This window comes from Rhododendron vialii, chromosome 10a (genome assembly GCF_030253575.1).
Source record: "Rhododendron vialii isolate Sample 1 chromosome 10a, ASM3025357v1".
NCBI lineage: Eukaryota > Viridiplantae > Streptophyta > Magnoliopsida > Ericales > Ericaceae > Rhododendron > Rhododendron vialii.
The window spans coordinates 37,824,878-37,832,190 of NC_080566.1; positions in this window are offsets into that span (position 1 = coordinate 37,824,878).

The window sequence follows — 7,313 nt, forward strand, 5'->3', positions numbered from 1 at the left end:
GGACTTCCTTGGTAGTTTTGGGACTCTGTAATCTCTGCAAAGCATCAATTTGTTCGGGATTTGCCTCTATCCCCCTTATGGTTACCAAATGGCCCAAGAACTTTCCTGAACCAACTCCGAACGCACACTTCGAGGCGTTGAGTTTCAACTTGTATTTCCTCAAAATGTCAAAGACTTCTCTTAAATCAGTGATATGCCCTCCTTTTTCTCGACTTTTCACCACCATATCGTCAATGTAAACTTCTAAAGTTTTCCCAATGAGATTTTTGAACATGATGGTTGCAAGTCTTTGGTATGTAGCCCCAGCATTCTTCAGTCCAAACGGCATGACACTGTAGCAGTATAATCCTCGAGGTGTGATGAAGGAAGTCTTCTCTTGATCAGGTTCAAACATAGCAATCTGATGATATCCTCGATATGCATCGAGAAAACTCATTCGCTCGTAACCAGAGGTTGCATCAACCAACTGGTCAATCCTGGGCAAAGGAAAACTATCCTTAGGACACGCTTTGTTTAGGTCTGTGAAGTCCACACAGACACGCCACTTTCCATTCTTCTTCTTTACCACAACAGTGTTGGATAACCACTCTGGGTAGTAGACTTCACGTATTGCCTTGGCCTCCAACAAACGATCGACCTCTTCAATCACTGCATCTACATGCTGTACGGCAGCCCTTCGTTTTTTCTGAATGATTGGCTTGTGTTGAGGGTCAATGTTTAAATGATGACAGATCACGTCTGCATCCACCCCGGGCATTTCCTCTGGCACCCATGCAAAAACATCAATATATTCTTTTAGAAATCTTACCGACTCAGCCTTTTCGTCTGCTGGTAATGATTTCCCAATCAAAAAATATCTTTCAGGATCAATCTCGTTGATCTGAATCTTCTCCAGGCCCTCAACTACTTTTTCAGCCGGGCTTCTGCCAACATCCTCGATGGTTGGTTGATCTGGTACTTCTAGTGTGTGAACATGGTGGACCTTCGGGGCTGTTTTGATGATGGAAATCAAGCATTGCTGTGCCACCTTCTGGTTTCCTTTAAGGACTTCAATCCCATTTGATCCTGGAAATTTCACCATCTGGTGATAAGTCAAGGAGACTGCTCTCATTTTGTGCAACCACGTCCTCCCTATAATCGCGTTATAGGAAGATGGGACATCGACTACCAAAAAGTCTGTTCTTAATACTACTGACCCAGCCCGAACAGGTAGAGTCAGTCTTCCCAGGGGCCAAACTGCTCCTGCACCGAACCCAATTAGAGGTGTTGTTGATTGTTCCAAGTCCGATTGGGCCAGGCCCAGCTTCTTGAATGCATCGTAGTACAACACCTCTGTACAGCTCCCCGAATCCACTAGAATTCTTTCGATGTCGTATTCCCCAACTCGTAAGGTCACGACCAATGCATCATTGTGGGGTATTTGGACCTCCGCCAAATCATCGTCACTGAATGCCATGCTCTCATTGCATGCATTAGTCTCTCGCCCTCTCTTGTTTCCCAACCGCATCACGTGCTGATCATGCTTGACTTGTCTTTGCAACAGCCTCACCTCACTCCTCGTATAAGGTGCAGCCAGTCCATGTATCATATGGATCACGCCTTTAGGGTGCTGCTCGTAACCCAGTTCCATGGCCTTCCCTTTCTCTTTAGGGTCCTCCTGGATAAACTCCTTGAGATAGCCCCGAGAGACCAAATCATCAAGGTGCCTCTTGTATACCTCACAATCCTCGGTCATATGGCCCCAATCCTTGTGATAACTGCAGTGCTGATTCGTAGCACGTTTTGCATCTTTGTCTCCGCCTAGACTTGGGGGCCATTTGAAATATGGCTGATTCTTTATTCGATAAAGAATCCTGTATATTGGCTCCTTCCAAACCGTTGTGATAGAGAAGAAGGACTTGGGGTCAGGAGTTTGCTTGTCCTTGTATGGCTCTTTCTTAGCCTGCCCGTACTCCCTTCTGTCTTTGTAAGACTTGGGTTCAGGCTTATCCACCTTTTTGGCAGGTGCCTTCTGCTGTTCGGCAACCGTCCTGCCATCCTCACGGAGTATGTCATCCTCCATTCTGGCTCTATCCGTTCCATCAATTTAGCCAAGGTGGCTACTGGATGTTTATTCAATGAACGGCGCAGCTCTCCCCGAACAGGCAAACCAGTTTTGAACGTAGCAATTGCATACTCTTCACTGCAACTTTCAATCTCGTTAAAAGTTTCCCAGTACTTCTTTGCATAATCCCTGATCTGTTCGTTCTCCTCCTGCTTCATGGTGGAAAGACTCTCAAAAGTTTTTGGGGCCTTTCTGCTCGTTAAGAACCGAGCAGTGAATTCTTCTGCCAACTGCCTCCATCCTCGTATGGATCGTGGGGCCAACTTATGAAACCAAGATAAAGCCACCTTGCCAAGACTGGAGGGAAACATCTTGCACAAGATGGAATCATCCCCCTCATGCATAAACATGGCCTGTTGGTAATGCTGTATGTGAGCTACGGGATCCGTATTTGTCTCGTAAAGTACGAACGCACCGTGCTTCACTCTGCTCGGCAACCTTGCTTCTTGTAGCCTCTTTGTAAAGGGAGAGGCTGCAATATTACTCAGGGCCTTGCGTGCTGCTTCTCGTGCAGTCACTGTCCCATCCTCTTGCTCCTTTGACTTGTGGGCCGAAGCCTTGACCCAATCAGCATCAGGTCTCTCGTACCTGTCTCGATGATGCTTTCTCGTGTCCTCTTCCTCGGGGGTAGAACTCCGGTCTCTGCTCCTCCTTTTTTGTGAAGAAGTCTTTCTCTCCGGTGTTCGGCTTCTACTTTTTCTTCCCCTTTTTCGTGGAGAAGCTTCGTGACGCCCTCTAACAGGACTTCTGCTCCTTCTTCCTCGTGAAGGATCCTTTCTGTATTGTACCATAGCATACCTACTGCCTCTAGAATTTCCTCGAGACAGGCCAGAATCCTCCGGATGCTCCCTAATTCTTTCCAATTCTCTGATCTCATGCTCTCGTTTTTTAATCAGACGAGCATACACCTCGACTTCTTGCCTCTTCCTATCAAGAACGTCGTCACTATGGTGCACACTCCTGGAGTGCGCGATTGATTCATCCCTTTGATGGGATTTACTCCTTCTCGTGGATCTCGAAGCCGTCTCTCCATCTCCTCTATTTTTGGAGTTATGATGCATGGTAAGGGGTCGGTCCTTACTCGTGTTCCTTCTGTGCCCACCCTGGGGCTTTCTCGGAGCCCCAGGTGGTGATTTGTCCCTTCCCTCATCTAACACATCTTTTGGTTCATGCGGCGTTGCTGGAGTCACTTCCACCATGGTCGTATTTCAAAAGGGAATTCTTTCGTTTCCCACAGACGGCGCCAATTGTAGGGGGATGAAAACAATTGACGCTTCGGATCAACTGGATTGCAACGGCTTATTCGTGCCTCTTCACCGGAACCCTAGCTCGACGTCTGAACCCTAATCTGCAAAATAGACAGGGGGTGAGTGCACCTTTGCCTCTCGTGGCAAAGGCCCTCCGATGCCTTTGTTAGTATCACGTACTAGCAGTTAAACCCTAATTATCAGTAGGAAAGCAATAATAATGCAACGTATTGCGTACCTCTCACCTCTAGGTTTTCCTCATATTTATAGATTCATGGATGCTTGCTGTCCAAGCATCCTTATTGCCATAGGATCCCTAACTCGTATAGGAAACCCAGGATATCAAGGAGTCTCGTTTCCTTTATCAGTTTATGGAAAAGAGTCCTTTTAGGATTCTTTTCCTTTAAGAGCCGAACATCCCATACTCGTTGGGTATCTTTCTCAGATCCTATATTCTTGGGATCTTTATCCCTATATGAGACATGACTATTCTGGAATCTTCCAGAGTATTCTCTCTGCTCCTACTCTCGATTGGAGTTCCATCTTTGTTCGGCCGTCTCATAGCCGAACAGACGGCTTGGACCAGTTACCTCACATGTAACTGGTCCTTGAGCCCGTACAACCTTCCTGGACCATTGACTTCTCATGTCACTGGTCCATATTGCTGAACACTTGTTTAGCATGATGACTGTCCTGTCTATATTCAAACTATGGTCCTACGTACCATTTATTCGGATATCGATTGCATTGTTTTCAACCCGTGATCACTCGTATCACGTGCTAGGTTTTTTACTACAACTGTTCGGCTGTATCATAACCGAACAGTCTGCTTGAAGCCATGACTTCTCATATCACTGGTCCATATCGCTGTTCACCGAACTGCCCGGCGATAAGTCCAGTCGTATTTACCTCGTGTTCCCAAACATCACGTGTTTGGTAACTAAATGTATCTGCTCGGGAATACCTCCCTACACCTTTCATGCTCATGCTCTCGTTCACGCATGCGCCCGCACATTATTGTGACTTAGGTCGTGAAAATGCCCACTTTTGGAACTGGTAAAGTGCCATAAAGGCTACAGCCCCAACATTGGGGCATAAGAAACAAGAAGATTACAAAGAGAGGCCTGGAGGGGAGGGGATAAGAAACCCAACATGCATGCAGAAGACAGCTTCTTTCTTCTAAGAGTTTGAGCCAGGACGCGGACGCGGGGAAGAACATAATCATGGGATAAGTAATGGCCATTTCAAATTTTGAGTTGAGGCACATCTGTGGAATAGATCAAGGCAATTTTTCAAATCAAAACTTTTCCGTTTCAATAACAACTTTTCCTATAGTATCTCTACACGAATTACGAAACAAAAATTTTACTAGTTGTTTCCTTTCTAATTTACCTTTGATTTTGATCCCTTTTGAAATTCAAAAATAAAGAATCAGAATAAAATATATTTTTTGGTGCTAGTATGTTTGTCCACAAAGGGTTCAAAAACTGTCCATAGCCTTGAAGCTCAACTCCACCCCTCGCAGGGCTCGAACTCCTACCTCCACTGAGGGAGGAGTTGAACTTTCCACCTACGCTAGCATGGAAGTTCTAATCCGAATAAGATTAGGAAATACCAATTTTAGGTTTTCTTTCATCCTTCTTCTAAATATTCATTCTTTCCAAATATATTTCTAGCTCTAATGCCCGTAAATCTTAGCTATAGAAAAAATATGTACAAATCCAAGTATCCAAAATCTAGAAAATTCAAAAACCATCGTAGAAAAAATATGTACAAATCCAAGTGTCCTTATCTAGTAACTCATGGTTCTATACCATGAGTTTTATATGCATTGCGTTTATCTCAAAATGGTCCCTATTTGTTGAATTTTTTTTTTTGTCAAATGGAAATATTATAAAACACTAGCGAAATCGAGTCATACTACGAGTAACATATTACAAACCATCCTAAAATAGGATAAACAAGAACCAACTAGGTTCTAAGATAGTCAACTCCCATGGCATCCACAAGGACAAATTCCCTCGCCACAAACGAAATGGCCTTAATGACAAACAAATCTTCATCTTCTTATTGTGACCCCAGACGAGCAAGGTAATCCGCAACTTGGTTAGCTTGTCGGAAAATATGAGAAATGGTAGCATTTGTCCTACCCGCTAGTTTCCGTGCTTCCTCAACTATATAGCAATGCGCATGGTCCAAAGGGGTGCCTTCGTTACATAATTTCACAGCAACACTTGAGAGTCCAACTCAATAATGACATTCAACAACCATTTCTCTAGCATGATGGAAAGGTCCCTACTTGTTGATATGCATGATTTCCGGGTCACCTTATTGACTAGTGGCTGTATAGATTTCATATCTCTGATAAAAAAAATAAAAAAAAAAGAACAATAAACGACAAAATCATGAGTAGAATTATTTGCTTCATCCCTTACGAGAAGGTGTTTTGCTTCCTGAAACGGCGAGGCATATCTGGCATTCTAACGACGGCGTGGTGATCGATTGATTTTCCAATTGTGTATGGTCCTGACTGCCATGCATGCTCGCACTCTCTACCGTGGCTAGCTTTGACAGTTTTTTTTTTTTTGGACCGGCTCCTTCTCTTCTCTTCTTAATACGTATGTTATATATGTACAGCATTTCATAGTCAGAAAATGTCACAAGAGTTCTAACAGCCAAGCCAATTGGAGTTGGGTGCGAGCAATATCTGGCCACCGATAAGTCACAGTAGTGTGATTTTGATTTCTAACGTTTGAGAAATGGATGGTAGTTAGAGAGAGAGAGAGAGAGAGAGAGAGAGAGAGAGAGAGAGAGAAGTAGATGGGGAAATGCATGGGATCATGTGAAAATATCCATCAACACTTCACACAAACCCCACGAGCAGAGCTACCCTCTCCCTCTCATCTCACTCACTCATTCACTTCTCTCTCTTGCCTGCCTGCCTGCGTGCCTTCTATTTCAACCCTACTCTTCACTCACCTCATTTCATCTACTCTCTCCACATCTCTCTTCTTTGTTGGGGGTAACGTTATGCAATACATTATATACTTTCTCCATCCCAAAATGACCGTCTCATTCGTAAATCGAGCACTTAAAAGTAAATCGAACACTTAGTGACTTGTGGAAAATAGTTTGAATTATTTTTGACGAAAATTCATTTTTTTAAAGTTCTTGATTTGCGTACTGGAGACTAATTTTGTAACAGAGGTAGTGCATGACAAGATGTGGTTAGTCTTAATTTAATTTGCAACTTAGATAAAAAACGACAATCACAATAACTTCTAATAAGAAAAAAAATGTCTCTTTCAAATTATCCTATTAATGTGTCATTATTTGTATTATTCTTGTTAAGAACTATTCAGAAATTCTATAATCTTATTGTAGGGCCGGTCTATGCGGGACATAATCCCAACTTAATTGGGCCATATGCCACTGTTGGCAGAGATACTTGAGGACCAATGGTGGCACAGACCCCGTTGGATTTTCAAGTTTTTTTTTGCCTTTTGCCAAAAAAATAAATTCTTTTATTATTACATCACCTTTAAAAAAAAAAAAACTTATTGAATGCTCTTGGGATGCCATACATGCCACAATGTCCTTCTCCTCCACATAGACTCAAAAATAAATGTATGAATTATCTCATATAAATATGTGATGGAGATTGATATTAAGGCTACACGTGGCGAAGACAAAAAAAAATTATTAAATAATTAATTACTCACAATCAAGTCTCAATTTACTGAAGTTTTTCCTCAAAACTATCGCGTGTTTACGGAATTATAATTATTATATAATTATCATAAAATGCAAGTCAAACGAGACTTCGTTTTACATTCTTCTTTATTTCTCTCTCTCTTACTAAATCTATCAATAACTACTCTTACTCTCTCCTTTGTGTTGAAGATAATTCGTTGAGAACTATAAGTTGAATTATTTTACTTATGAAAATTATAAATTTTTAT